Genomic DNA, 12,814 nt, shown 5'->3' on the forward strand with positions numbered 1-12,814 from the left:
AAAGGAGGAAAAAGTCCCATTCATTGTAGATCAGATTAGTCTGACCCAGGCCCCAAAGTTCATCCATCCATTTTCTACTCCTTATCCAGGGTTGCAGGGATCTGAGGCCGATTCGAGCTGACTTTGGGTGAGAGGCAGCATACAGCCTAGATGGGTCGCCAGCCAAACACAGGTTAGAACAACAAACAACCATCCGTGTTCACATTCACCCCAGCATAAGTGGGAACTCAAATCACTACTTCAGTTACCATTGTGATCTTTTTGCACAGTTTTACATATATTACATAAGTGTTCCACATTAAGTGTTACATTACATTAAGTGTTTTCCACATTATAAATCAGACTTTTTTACAGTTTGGATGGTCCTGCGACTTACTAACATGCTTTTCAATGTTAATTCATCCAGATTGTCATGAGACAAGGAGTGAACATTACCGTTGACAGCCACGTGGGGGCGCTCTACACTTGTGGCAACTACAGTGGTGTGAAAAAGTGTTGCCCCCCTCCTGATTTCTTAGTTTTTTACATGTCACACATAAATGTTTCAGATCATCAAACAAATTTAAATATTAGTCAATGACAACACAGCTGAACACAATATGCAGTTTTTAAATTTTAAACATTTTATTATTAAGGGAGAAAAAAGTCCAAATGTACATGGCTCTGTGTACATGCCCCCTAAACCTAATAACTGGTTGGGACACACATTGCAGCAACAACTGCAATCTAGTGTTTGCGATAACTTGCAATGAGTCTCTTGCAGCGCTGTGGCCCACTCATCTTTGCAGAATTGTTGTAATTCAGCCACATTGGAGGGTTTTCCAGTGTGAACCACCTTTTTAAGTCATGCCACAGCATCTCAATAGAATTAATTTTGTTTTTCATCAGCCATTCAGAGGTGGACTTGCTGGTGTGTTTTGGGTCATTGTCCTACTGCAGAACCCAAGTTGGTTTCAGCTTGAGGTCACGAACAGATGGCCGAACATTCTCCTTCAGGATTTTTTGGGAGACAGCAGAATTCATGGTTCCATTTATCACAGCAAGTCTTCCAGGGCCTGAAGCAGCAAAGCAGTCCCAGACCATCACACTACCACCACCATATTTTACTGTTGGTATGATGTTCTTTTTCTGAAATGCGGCGTTACTTTTCCACCAGATGTCATGGGACACCTTCCCAAAAGTTTAACTTTTCTCTCGTCAGACCACAGAGTAATTGAAAATTGAGACTAGCCTTAACGTTCTTCCACTCTTTCTTTCTGTTTCGTCCTGGAACTCTGCCATCCAGGCCGTTTTTGCCCAGTGTCTTTCTTATGTTGGAGTCATGAACACTGATCTTAACTGAGGCAAGTGTGGCCTGCAGTTCTTTGTATGTTGTTGTGAGGTCTTTTGTGACCTCTTGGATGAGTCGTCGCTGCGCTCTTAGGGTAATTTTGGTTGGTCGGCCACTTCTACATGTCTACACGTCTACAGTTAACCCAACATGCATGTTTTGGGAATGTGAGAGGAGGCCGATGCAAGCATAGGGACAACATGCAAACTTCACACAGAGATGTTCCACCTGTGATTCAGTCCCGGATCTCCTGACTGCAAAGCAGATGTCATCAACTCTGTCCGGGTTGCCCTGTACCATTAGATTATATGGGAAATACATGCAGTTGTTAGGGCAATGTTAGGGCACTACACATAGTAACAGGCAGAATGGGAACATTTGAAAGAGTATTTGTTTCACGCTTGAATGTTTCAATTTTAATCACTAGAGGTCGCTATTAACCGTTGTACAGTCTGTGCACCCAAAACGGGGTGGGGGCTGGAGGGATATTTGTAAATAATATTATGTAAAGTAAATAATTGTGGTTGGTTTGTGTTTGCGGGTAGGACGTGTTAACTGATGACTGAGAAGAAAGTATGAGGGTGAAGGGCTTCATAACGAATACTGATGGTTGTCCTGTTCAGTGTTAATTATGTGTGTCTGTTTGTGTGTCTGGGCAATGCCTTGTTTGTCTTTGGCTTGACCATCCAGACCATCGTACTGTGCTGTTGTTTTGTCAGTGACACAGCAATGGTGTCACTGCCCTGTCGCTCATAACCTCACACCCCCAGCAGATGAACTCCTGTGTGTGGGTGTGAGTGCGTGTGCGTGCGTGTGTGTGTATGTGTGTGTGTGCAAAAGTGTGAGTGTCTGTCTGATCAAACAGCATATCGATACACTGTATGTGTATCTGAGCAGAGCTGAAAGTCTTAAATGGCCGCAGCTGCTTTTCCATGGCAACTGGGTGTTTTAATGGAGGGATATTATGGGCTGGAGAGCAGGGTAATGACCGCTCTGGCCATTGGAATGCCTTGATGTTATCAACATGGTGAGAGGGGATGCTCCCACTTTCTGATGGTCTAATAGCCCCTGCTCTAATAGACAGGCAGCCTGGGCCACAGAGGTCACCCGGAAACCACCCCTCCCACACACATACACACACACACGCACACGTTCATCCACTCTTGTCACTGCGACTATGTTACATTTTCAGATCTATTCCTGCATGTGTTTAAAGACTTAAAGTCATTCAAGGAGTGAGGAAGGAAGGCATGCCGCAAACAAGTGTAATGAGGAAAGTGCACACAAGAGACTTGTTGAGCATCAGCACACAGGAACAGCCTTTTGGCATCCTCATGTACACTCGCCTCAATCTCATGCACACATGTATACACAGACAAATCCTATAAGTCCATTTGAACACAGCAGCAGACATCTTCCACTCTGTTTGTTTGAAATTTGTGATGAATCGGTGCTTTTCCTCCAAGTCATGCTCAGTCCTTATCCATACTTACGTGGGCCTGACCTTAACACGCCCAACATATCCACGTTCGGGTTTGACTTATTTCTCTACATGATTGCTGGATGCCAGGGAAGGAGTCTACGCTTGTGTGTGTATGTGTGTAGGCACAGTGACAGAGATAGATAGGGTGTCTGAGAGGGACAGATAGCCTTATAACCAACCTCTACTCACTCACTGAGTCAGATAAAGAACAACACACACACATGCACACACACACACACACACCTTGGTTTGTTTCTAATTTCCCACACTTAATAGTCGCAGTACAGACAATAATAAATAATTATTACAAACAATAATTCTGGTGTAAGTTGCATTCATTCTCTATTCATAAGCTGTCATGTATTTTGAACATTGTGTACAGTCTGTGCCATTGTGTCGCCCTCATTCGTCACAAAGTGTGCACTGCTGGGCATTCGTATTTGGCCGAGGCACACACACCAAGATATGCCAACTTAAACAATAAATACTAGAGTGTCAGACCACATTTGGTGTTGCTGTATGTTGTTTGAGGGCAAATTTATTATTATTATTTAGTATGTTTGGTATTTCAGACATCTATTAGTCTGTTTGCCCCAAGGCTGAGGACCTCACACTTTGCTGCTGACACTTTTTATTCCTAATTTTGTTTTTATCCACTTGTAAGGCGGAAAAATATACAGGATTTGGATTGGGTTCATCTGATTTTATAACTATTTTCCTTAATAATTACCATTCAGGAATCACATTTCACCGGTAGAAATGAATGTGGTGGATGGTGGACGATGATGATGACTGTGTGAGTGAAAGAGACAAAAACTGCAAAAAGTACAAATGCAATACAGTAGGTTAGCTTCCAGGACCACCGGCAAATGGCAAACAACTGAGAATAATTGGTACGCCCTAAAAATGTCTACTTTTGATACCTTATGTCAGATATATAATATCTCACATAAGTGAGTATGCCCCTCACCTTTCAGCAACCAATTTCAATACAATACATCTTCTTAAGATGCTCTCTGTCTCGGTCAAGTAGCAATGGGGCGCTAGCGTACTATGTCTGCTCAGCCATGGCTGCTATTTGTCATTAGCTTCTCTGAGACTGCGTATACTGTATGTCCATGTGCATGCACACTACGTGCCTGTGCACAAGCCGTGAGTGAATGGTAGTCATTAACGCCACTCCCCCTTTTCAGGCCAAACGACAAATCTCATTCAATGTAACTTGTAATTGTGCAGAATATAGACATATTTTGTACATAGCAGTATAGATTTACTATCGACTGAAAATGACTCAATACACCATCATTGTCTAAATAGCTAGCAACATAAGTGAGTGCCAAGGTAATTATGTCTTACCTACAGTCAAGCATGTTAATGGTGATAGCAACATGGTTTCAAGATGCATGAATACTGCCGCCACTGGGGAGCTGCAGTTCATGAAGGGAAACATGAACTGTAACATGTACTGTGACATTCTGGGAAACTGAGCCACATGGCAGTTGACCGACATGATAAAGAGCACCAACACACCTCCAAGATGACAAGTGTCTTGCTGAGGAAGCTGAAGGTGAAGGTGATGTCTCCAGACCTGAACACGATTGAGCACCTGTGGGGCAATCAAAATATATTCACCCTAACCTTTGACCTGAACTATCATGAACACCTGGGGTTGTACATGTACTGTTTTGTCAAAATCAATATGGTTCTTGCTTTGACTGGGGGGAAATAATCCATACAAGTAAGACTGGACAAGTAAATTGTAAACAGCTGTTGGTATTCACTTTCACATTTGCCAAACACATTAGAAGCTGTTTACCCTATCCCTAAGCAAACACTTGACGGAGGTAGCCAATGATCCAAATGTGATCATCATAATGGCTGTGCTCAAGCTTTTTAAAGCATCTTTGCATTATTGGATTCATTTGGGTTTACAGTGTTTTGCAGTTGTTTACGCACTAAAATGAAAATGTTCACACAATGAACAGGTCTTTACACTCAAGGAGCAAAACACCTGTCTAGAGTTGCACAACAATAAGTACAGTTTCAACTTGACTCTTTTTGCTAACCAATACAGTGATTTGCAAAACTCGACACATATTTTAACCCCTTAGACGCAGATAAGGATTATGAGGTTACTTACTACTCGTTAGAAAACCCCGGCTTACCAGTGAACACACTAATGAACGAACTGGATAAGCACATCCGCCATGTGCTTACAGTTTTTTCCAATTGCTAATTTACTAAAATAACTTGCATAGCACTATTATTTAAAGTGACACGCAGAGAGCAAAACCTCTTCTGAAGTCTCCAAAATTCTACACACATTTTCTGCTTTACACACATGGAATTTAAAATTGCACCTTTTAAATGCACTGAACATAAGACACATAAATCTGACACGGTCACATGTTTCCATTTAAAACACTGCCTTTCAAAATGACAATACATGAGCTAAGTGGCCAGTATATGTACCAGCCGGCCAAACACCTCAATGCTCGGCAGCTCTTAGTACACAAGCGTGTTAGTGCAAAGGGAAGATATCGCCTGTGATGTGGATGAGGCCTAGCTGTTTGGCAAGATGCTTATTTTTTTGTAAGTAAAAAAATAAAATAAAATAAATGTTTCTAATGTGTGTGTATCTGCAAATTTCTGTGCACGTGAAAAATCTGAAGAATTTCCTATATTTGGAACTATTTTAGTATGATGTCAAAGCATATTAAAGAGGAGAATGCTTTTCATTATGCCAGCAGTTTGTTGTTGGTTAGACTGGTGATAGGAATGAAGTGTGTGCTGTTTGGTGCAAAAATTTGATTTTGATAGTTTTAGATACAGTGCTTAATTTTGCAGGATATGCGGCATATTTTGCAGTTTGGGTATGTGGTTTTGTAAATTATGTTACATTTTTGATAAAATGTTTGCAAAATTGCATTTTAGCAATTGGAAAAAACTGTAATTGAAAACACTGCACTCAAGTAGCTGCTACAAAAGGCAGCAGAGTCACTGTATGTACTTCATTTTGTACTTTTTTATTTGCCAAGAAAAACTACTATTTTGTTCTGATTTGCATTGTTGACTGATATGTTACTGTAACTGAGTATGGGAAGAAATAATATTTTCCGTCTGCAGCATCAGTGTTGTGCAGTGCTTGGTGGATTTATAGTGTTTTTTGTACTGTCTCCGTATACCTGAAAATAAACATGACGAATGTTGTGGGTTTGTCAAAATCTTTTGTCATCCAAATTATCCTGACATAAAAATGTCTGGCAAAAAAATCGAGCACATGCTATTTCCTAAACTAAGGGTATTTACTGTATTGATCACAGTAGTGTGTGACTGCAGTAGTTTCTGATCATTGAACAAAACAGAAGTTTTATAAATATGTGTTTATGCTTTGACTGAGGTGTATATGTTTTGACGGAAGTGTGTCATTTTGCAAACAATCTACGAGTTACGCAAACTGAGTGTAGTGTTTGGATAATTGTGTCAATATGTTGAAAAAAGGAGTCCAGTTTTCAAAATTGCGTGTAAACAATTGAAAAAAACTATAATCTATAGTGGAGCACAGCATACGTTCAGAAACTCAAGTCCGCCTGCTTTTACTCTTTCAGCCATACATTCCTCAAAGAAAGAAACATTCGTATATCAATGACTGATTTATGATTTTACAACATTCATGTGTTGAAGAAGATGCCCACATGCAAAGTGTACGTGCGTGCAAGCATCTCTCTTGTTCCACATGTGATCTATAATGTACAAACAGCACTGTGCAGTCGAAACTTCTGCCGGCCCACACAGTCCTTCGCACGAGAGGAGCTCTTCGCTCTAGCCTGAGCTGGATCAAAATCTGTCAGGAGATTCTTCTGGTTACAGCAGGCGGATGTAGAAACTACCAAAACAAGTGGTGATGTTTGCCATACGTTTCTGTCAGTGGGTGCATGACGTTTAAATAAAGGGACATTATTCCAACAGGAAGTGACACGTTTTCTGGAAAAACTGGAAATTGGACTGTCTGTGGGAAATTGTGTCCATTCATCCAGAAGGACATGTGGGAGATCAGAGGTCACTGATGTTGAGAGGGCCTGCTGGCTCACCATCTCTGTTCCACTTCGCTCCAAAGGTGTTTGATGGGTTTCTTCCACACTTACTTTTCAGGCTTCATAAAGCCATGGTTACTGAAAAGTGATGTCACATCACATCTAAGGGATGTGGAATCAACTTAAATGTAGGATATGTAAAATCATTTGTTTTGAGTCTTAACAGATCTATTATCACCTCACACAGCGAAAAGAGACAGAAGCATAAACAAGTCCCTCTGAGCAGCGAAAGGGACAGATTGCTTTCACCAGCACTTTATTGTAAAAGTGAAATGATATTGTTCCCATGTCAGCTCTGTGTAAATGTTTTGTGCACAGGATTCCTCCATTTCATGCCGAGCGCTTGCTCTGTTTACCTTTGTTTACTGAGTGACTGAGGCTACTGTACTGTGTCCTTGCTTGTGATCAGCTGCCTTGTTGCTAGTGGGAGGGGGGACTAATTCTGAAAAAAAGGAAAGTCACTAAGAAAATAGTGTTCAGTGCCAGGGGTCTTCAAAGTGTGACACAGTGAGCCTACTCTCAGAGGATATAATACAGTATTCTGCTCACCCCAGCCTCTGTTTACTTTCTCACCATATGAAGTAAAGTAGTATTTTGCCAAAGCGTTTTTTCTTTTCTTTTCTTATTTTTTTATCAAGCTGCTGCACCTCCATGGAAATCTCCTGGCACACTTTGAAAACCTCCGGTATTAACATTTACATTTACTTATTACTAACCTGTACTTTTCCATAAATACTGTATGTCAACTGCACTTTTGCAACAATTACTATGTGCATAGTTGAGTGGTATAAATACTTCAGATTATTTTTATTTATCTCAACATAACATGTGTCAAATTTTTTCAAAATTATTTCACTGATATTTACAGTAACTTGATGACCCTTGGAAAATTGTATTGCTTTTGTATCTAATGACAGTATCTTATGCAAATGACAATCTTATAATTATTTTACCAAATGGTTGTCCTAATATCACTTAATATTTGCAACAGTTTTCCCAACAACAACAGCTAGATAGGTGATTTTATATTAGCGAAACATTTCAATGTACAGTTTTGTTCTGGTGCTTTTTCGTCCATATCATTTTTTACAATTTCTTGCAAACAAGCTACCCACATATTCTCTCACCTTCCTGTTTGAGGTGCAGTGATCAATCTCAGATTTTTTTGTATCTGAAAATGTTTTTCGGGTAACTAATAATGTAAAATATGCCTTTATTTACACTTGTACTCAGGTCTCAACCAAGAATACAAAAAATACTTAATGTGCACTTAAATTTTGTCATGAGAAAAAAGTTTTCTCGGTAAAGAACATATGCATATCGTAAGGACTTGACATATTGTTTGACACAATTAAAATATTCCAAACTAAAATGCCGTTTGCTGGGTTGAATATGTAGGTTATTTTTATATTCAACTATATTAACCAGCTTAGATTTCATGTGAAGCTTCTAAAATATACTTTTAAAGAGCACTATCGTCACACACACAAGGTAGAGAGCAGAGCAGACAGACAGCGCTTCCAACGCATGTTCCCTTAGTTTGGTTTAACAGAACCAAACATGACAACTGTGAAGACACCCCTAAATAATCTAAATATTCCACGACTATTATGTTATCATAAAATCTTTGTGGACAATACAGGCAGTGTTTATGTTACAGTTTAACATACCTACTATTGTACATGTGCCGCATTCTAAATGCCATTATGTCTGCATTACCATTGTGGGTAGTTGACATGTTGACATGGTGTTCAAGTGCCCCCTCAGAGAGAACCAATTGTATATTTGGACTTCTTAGCATTGTTTTTTAGAGTCGTGAGAAGTCTAGGAGAACAGCCATACGGCCTATGATATACCAGTTTGAAGTCACAAGGATGTGCTGAGTTGTGGATGCTGCATACCAAGATGGCCTAAGCAATCCATCCATGTCACTCAGGTAGCCATGGTATCACTGTTCGTGTCAGTATTCGTGTGTGTCAGCTGGTTTCACTCACTGGTATCTACGTCTGTGAGGTCTACACAATTTGACCCTGACCTCCTGTTTCCCACACCTCTGTCTCTCCTTGTGTTGTGTGTGTGTGTGTGTGTCTGTGTGAGTTGTCACCTCAAAACCCCTGATTCTTTGGTATGTTGGTGGAATTTTGACTATTTTTCCAGGTCACTGTTGTTTGTACCTTGCGAGGTGTGTCTGTAAATTCCCGCACAAGGAGAGGGATAAACACACTCACACAATGACGTATGTATACAATCCTCGTCGCATCACAGCCCACACTGTGTACGGTGCAGAAACATGCCTGTGAGTGTATTCTCAGGACATTGAATCGATTGCAGCTGGACTGTCCAGGCTGTCTAGGAAGACGCTTAGAACTGTTCTATCTAGTCAGACTATAGCTGTCCCACCTAGTCGTTGAGCATGAACTGATGAAGCCTGCTCAGATGAACGTCAGTTCAGTGTGTCTTCTAAGACCCACTGAACTGTGTACAGCTCCCCACTAACAATATCTGACTGTGGATCAGCATCTTTGCCCTTTCAGCAATAGAACCTGTAAATTAAACGAGAAAGGCATGACAGCAGAGTCCTGCTTTTCACAGGAGTTATGTTCCACGCCTACCAGCAAATGCCGACAATCCGCTTCAAATTGTCTATTTTTAACACACGACTCGCTCCTGTCCCACCGCACCCTCCTGTTAGGTTGACATTGATGTTCGCCTCTGATTTCAGATCAACATTTGCAATAAAAGTAACTGCTGGAATGATGAGATTATCGACTCCAGAACGCTCTCTTCAATTGCCATGTTTACTCGCAACAAACGCTAATAAGCTAAATGCTAAATGCACAATCCAGGTTTAAGCCCTAAATAAATACATATGTAAATATATAGGTACTCACCACTAATGATAATGATGATCTATTGTACTGTCGATTATCTTCTGTAGTTACTGTAAAAATGGATGAAAGCATAATCAGAGTGTGTGCTCTCGAGCCAAATATGGCTGTTTTGATGACTGCATCTGGCTCTCATTTCTTAACACAATAAAAGAATATATATAATTTTTTTTCCACTGACATTTTAAAGTAAAACATTATAGAAATCACAGTATTCACATTCAAAATATACTATAAAACATTCTCATGCATTTTAATACATAGGGGTAAACTCACCCTTCCTTACCTAATCCTTCCGTACTTTCTGGTCATGAATAGTGAGTGATCGTATAGAAAAGCTTATAAACATCTTTAAGGTTGTACTAGACTGGTGGGTCTGGTCATGCATGTGAATATATGTATATGAAACATATCGCATGGCTGGCGACCACCCCAAGGTGAATGTCAGTGGGGGACTGTTGGTGGGCTTGTTTCCCTCCAACACTGGCTGGTATTACAGGCAGGGACCTGGGACCGGTTGCACAAAACTAGGATAAGGGATTAAACCAGGATATCTTGGTTATCCTGGCACAACCTATCCATGATCCGGTTGTACAAAAGTGGGATAGTAGAAAGTGAGATATGTGCTGACATAAGTTACCATGGAGATCTATTCTGTGGAGTTAGCCTGCTCCAGACCAGGCTAAGGTCCAGAATCTATTTAATCTCATCCCTTATCTCAGTCAGTAGTCACCATAAATGGAAACCAATAATTATTCCACTGCCCACTACATATTGTTATCACATTCAACTACACCATCATTTCAACATTTGTCATCATTAATTTCAATCACTGTAGATGAAGGATTTTATATGATGTTGCATCATCATCATTAGATCATTTATTAGATCATTTACACATACTATGTATAAAGTACACATTCCATATAAATACAAATACACATCTACAAGATAAAAGTGTTATACAGTCTGATGGAGTTATATTGACACAATTTCACTCACATCTACATTTTCTGAGGTGTTATTTGTGTTGGCTAATGTGGATGTGTACTACATTACCCAGAAGCCTTAGCGCTCAAGGGGAAACCGGAAGTTTACACGCTGTTGAAGCTACTAGCAAGTAATGGTGATATGCTAATAAACAAAGAGTTCAGAGATATTACTGTACACCGCTGTACTTGATTTGTTAAACAAGCAACAAACATAACATTGATTATCTATTTGGATTTTCATTATGATGATTACAGCGGAGCTTTAAGTGTGTATTTGTGCACTAGTTATGCACCAAGTTTTGCAAATCGTCTTTGCAATATTTTGCCACTCTTTCTCTCTTTGTGGTATAACATTGGCGGTATTGCCTTTCTTTTTTATTTGCTCTTTCGCATCCTCGTAAGCCTCTATGAGGATTTACACTTCCGTCAGGGGAAAGTATGCCGCACTCGTTGCCATGGTGAATATTTAAGGAAGCCACGTACACGCACTGATCTGGGATTGGTTTCACCTGGCTTGATTAATCCTTGTCCACTCGTACTTTGTGCAACCAATTATGGCGAGATGCTCTTGTTTTGCGTTGGTTGAGCTAAGCTCAGAGTCATTGATTCTGTATGTCTCAATCCTACTTTTGTGCAACGGGCCCCAGGAGGGAAGTGTTTGGGAGAGGGATGTGGCAGGTGGGGCTGGTAATGATGACGAATTGTTGGGAACAAGGTTCTTTCTCCTGAGATTAACATCTCCTGATAAACATGTCCACTTGGTCTTTAGGAAACCTTATACACTTCTCTCTCTCCTTCTGTCATTCGTTTGACTTTTCTCTCTCACACCTCTTAGCTTAGATTGACTGGCTATTAGTCTAGGGTAGGTTGCCCATTACGTTTATCGCAAGCTACCGGTTGATCGCAAAGTTAGTGTGGGTTGACTGCGTGTGTCACCCATATCATAAACATACTTTGTTGATGTCACATGACATCAGTCAGCTGACATTTAGAGCCCCTCCTGATTCGCTCTTGCACCTCCGCGCCAATGTAAGTTTTAAACAGATTCCTCCAGCAACATGGAGAAGCAACTTTCATCTTAATTATCCCCATTATGGATAAACTAACTCAGTGGTAAGATGCCTATATCTATAAAAAAAAAAGTGGCTGATTGTGCAGAAAAAAAGTGAATAGTCTCATGGCTGCACTTTACGTCCTGAACTCCACTATAGAAATGTGTATTTTCTACACTTCTGTTTTATGAAACTACTATTTTATAATTAATTGGAAAATGTGCCCATTGCTGAAACCTTTTTAATATGTTGCCTTGACTTCGGCTGCATTGTCTTTTACATCGTTTTTATTTCTTATATATGTGCAATGTTTGATAGGAAATGCTAACTGGACGTAGCTACGTAGCTATTTTAACTGACATACTCAGGTTATGTGCACAAATGAAATTGTTTAATTATATTTATAGCATATATTGAATTGAATTGTGCTATATTGAATGATAAGAACTACTTTATTACCTATAGACTTTGAAAAGTGTGAATGTGAAATACTAGTCATTAGTATTTATACTATATGGCTAATGTGAATTGCTACTGTGCTGGATCAATAAAGTTCTTATCTTAGCCATCTGAGAAGATAAATACATTGTTTTTGGTGCCTACCTGTTTCCCAAGTATATTAGCGCGTGTGTGGATGTATAAACGAGAGGCAATAACTTCAATTTCTTTGTAAAAAGGCGTTTTATGAAGTACATTTACTTGTATTCACTTACAGCGCAGCCTTGCCACATCCAATATGGCCCCGACGCTGACGTACGGCTCAGCGAAGCAGCGTCTACGTATATGGTTTTAACAACAGTTCTTCCTGTTTCCCAGCGTGCTTTGCTGTACTGTTGTTGTAAATAGCCGCTAAGTCACATGTTGAGAACTCACATAGTTAGCGGCTATTCTACATTATTTGTTGGTAGTGTCTTATCTGTTGTTATCTACCTATTACGTTACTGTGTGATGGTTATTTTTTTTAGCTCTTTTTTT

This window comes from Dunckerocampus dactyliophorus, chromosome 1, assembly GCF_027744805.1.
Source record: "Dunckerocampus dactyliophorus isolate RoL2022-P2 chromosome 1, RoL_Ddac_1.1, whole genome shotgun sequence".
Taxonomy (NCBI): domain Eukaryota; kingdom Metazoa; phylum Chordata; class Actinopteri; order Syngnathiformes; family Syngnathidae; genus Dunckerocampus; species Dunckerocampus dactyliophorus.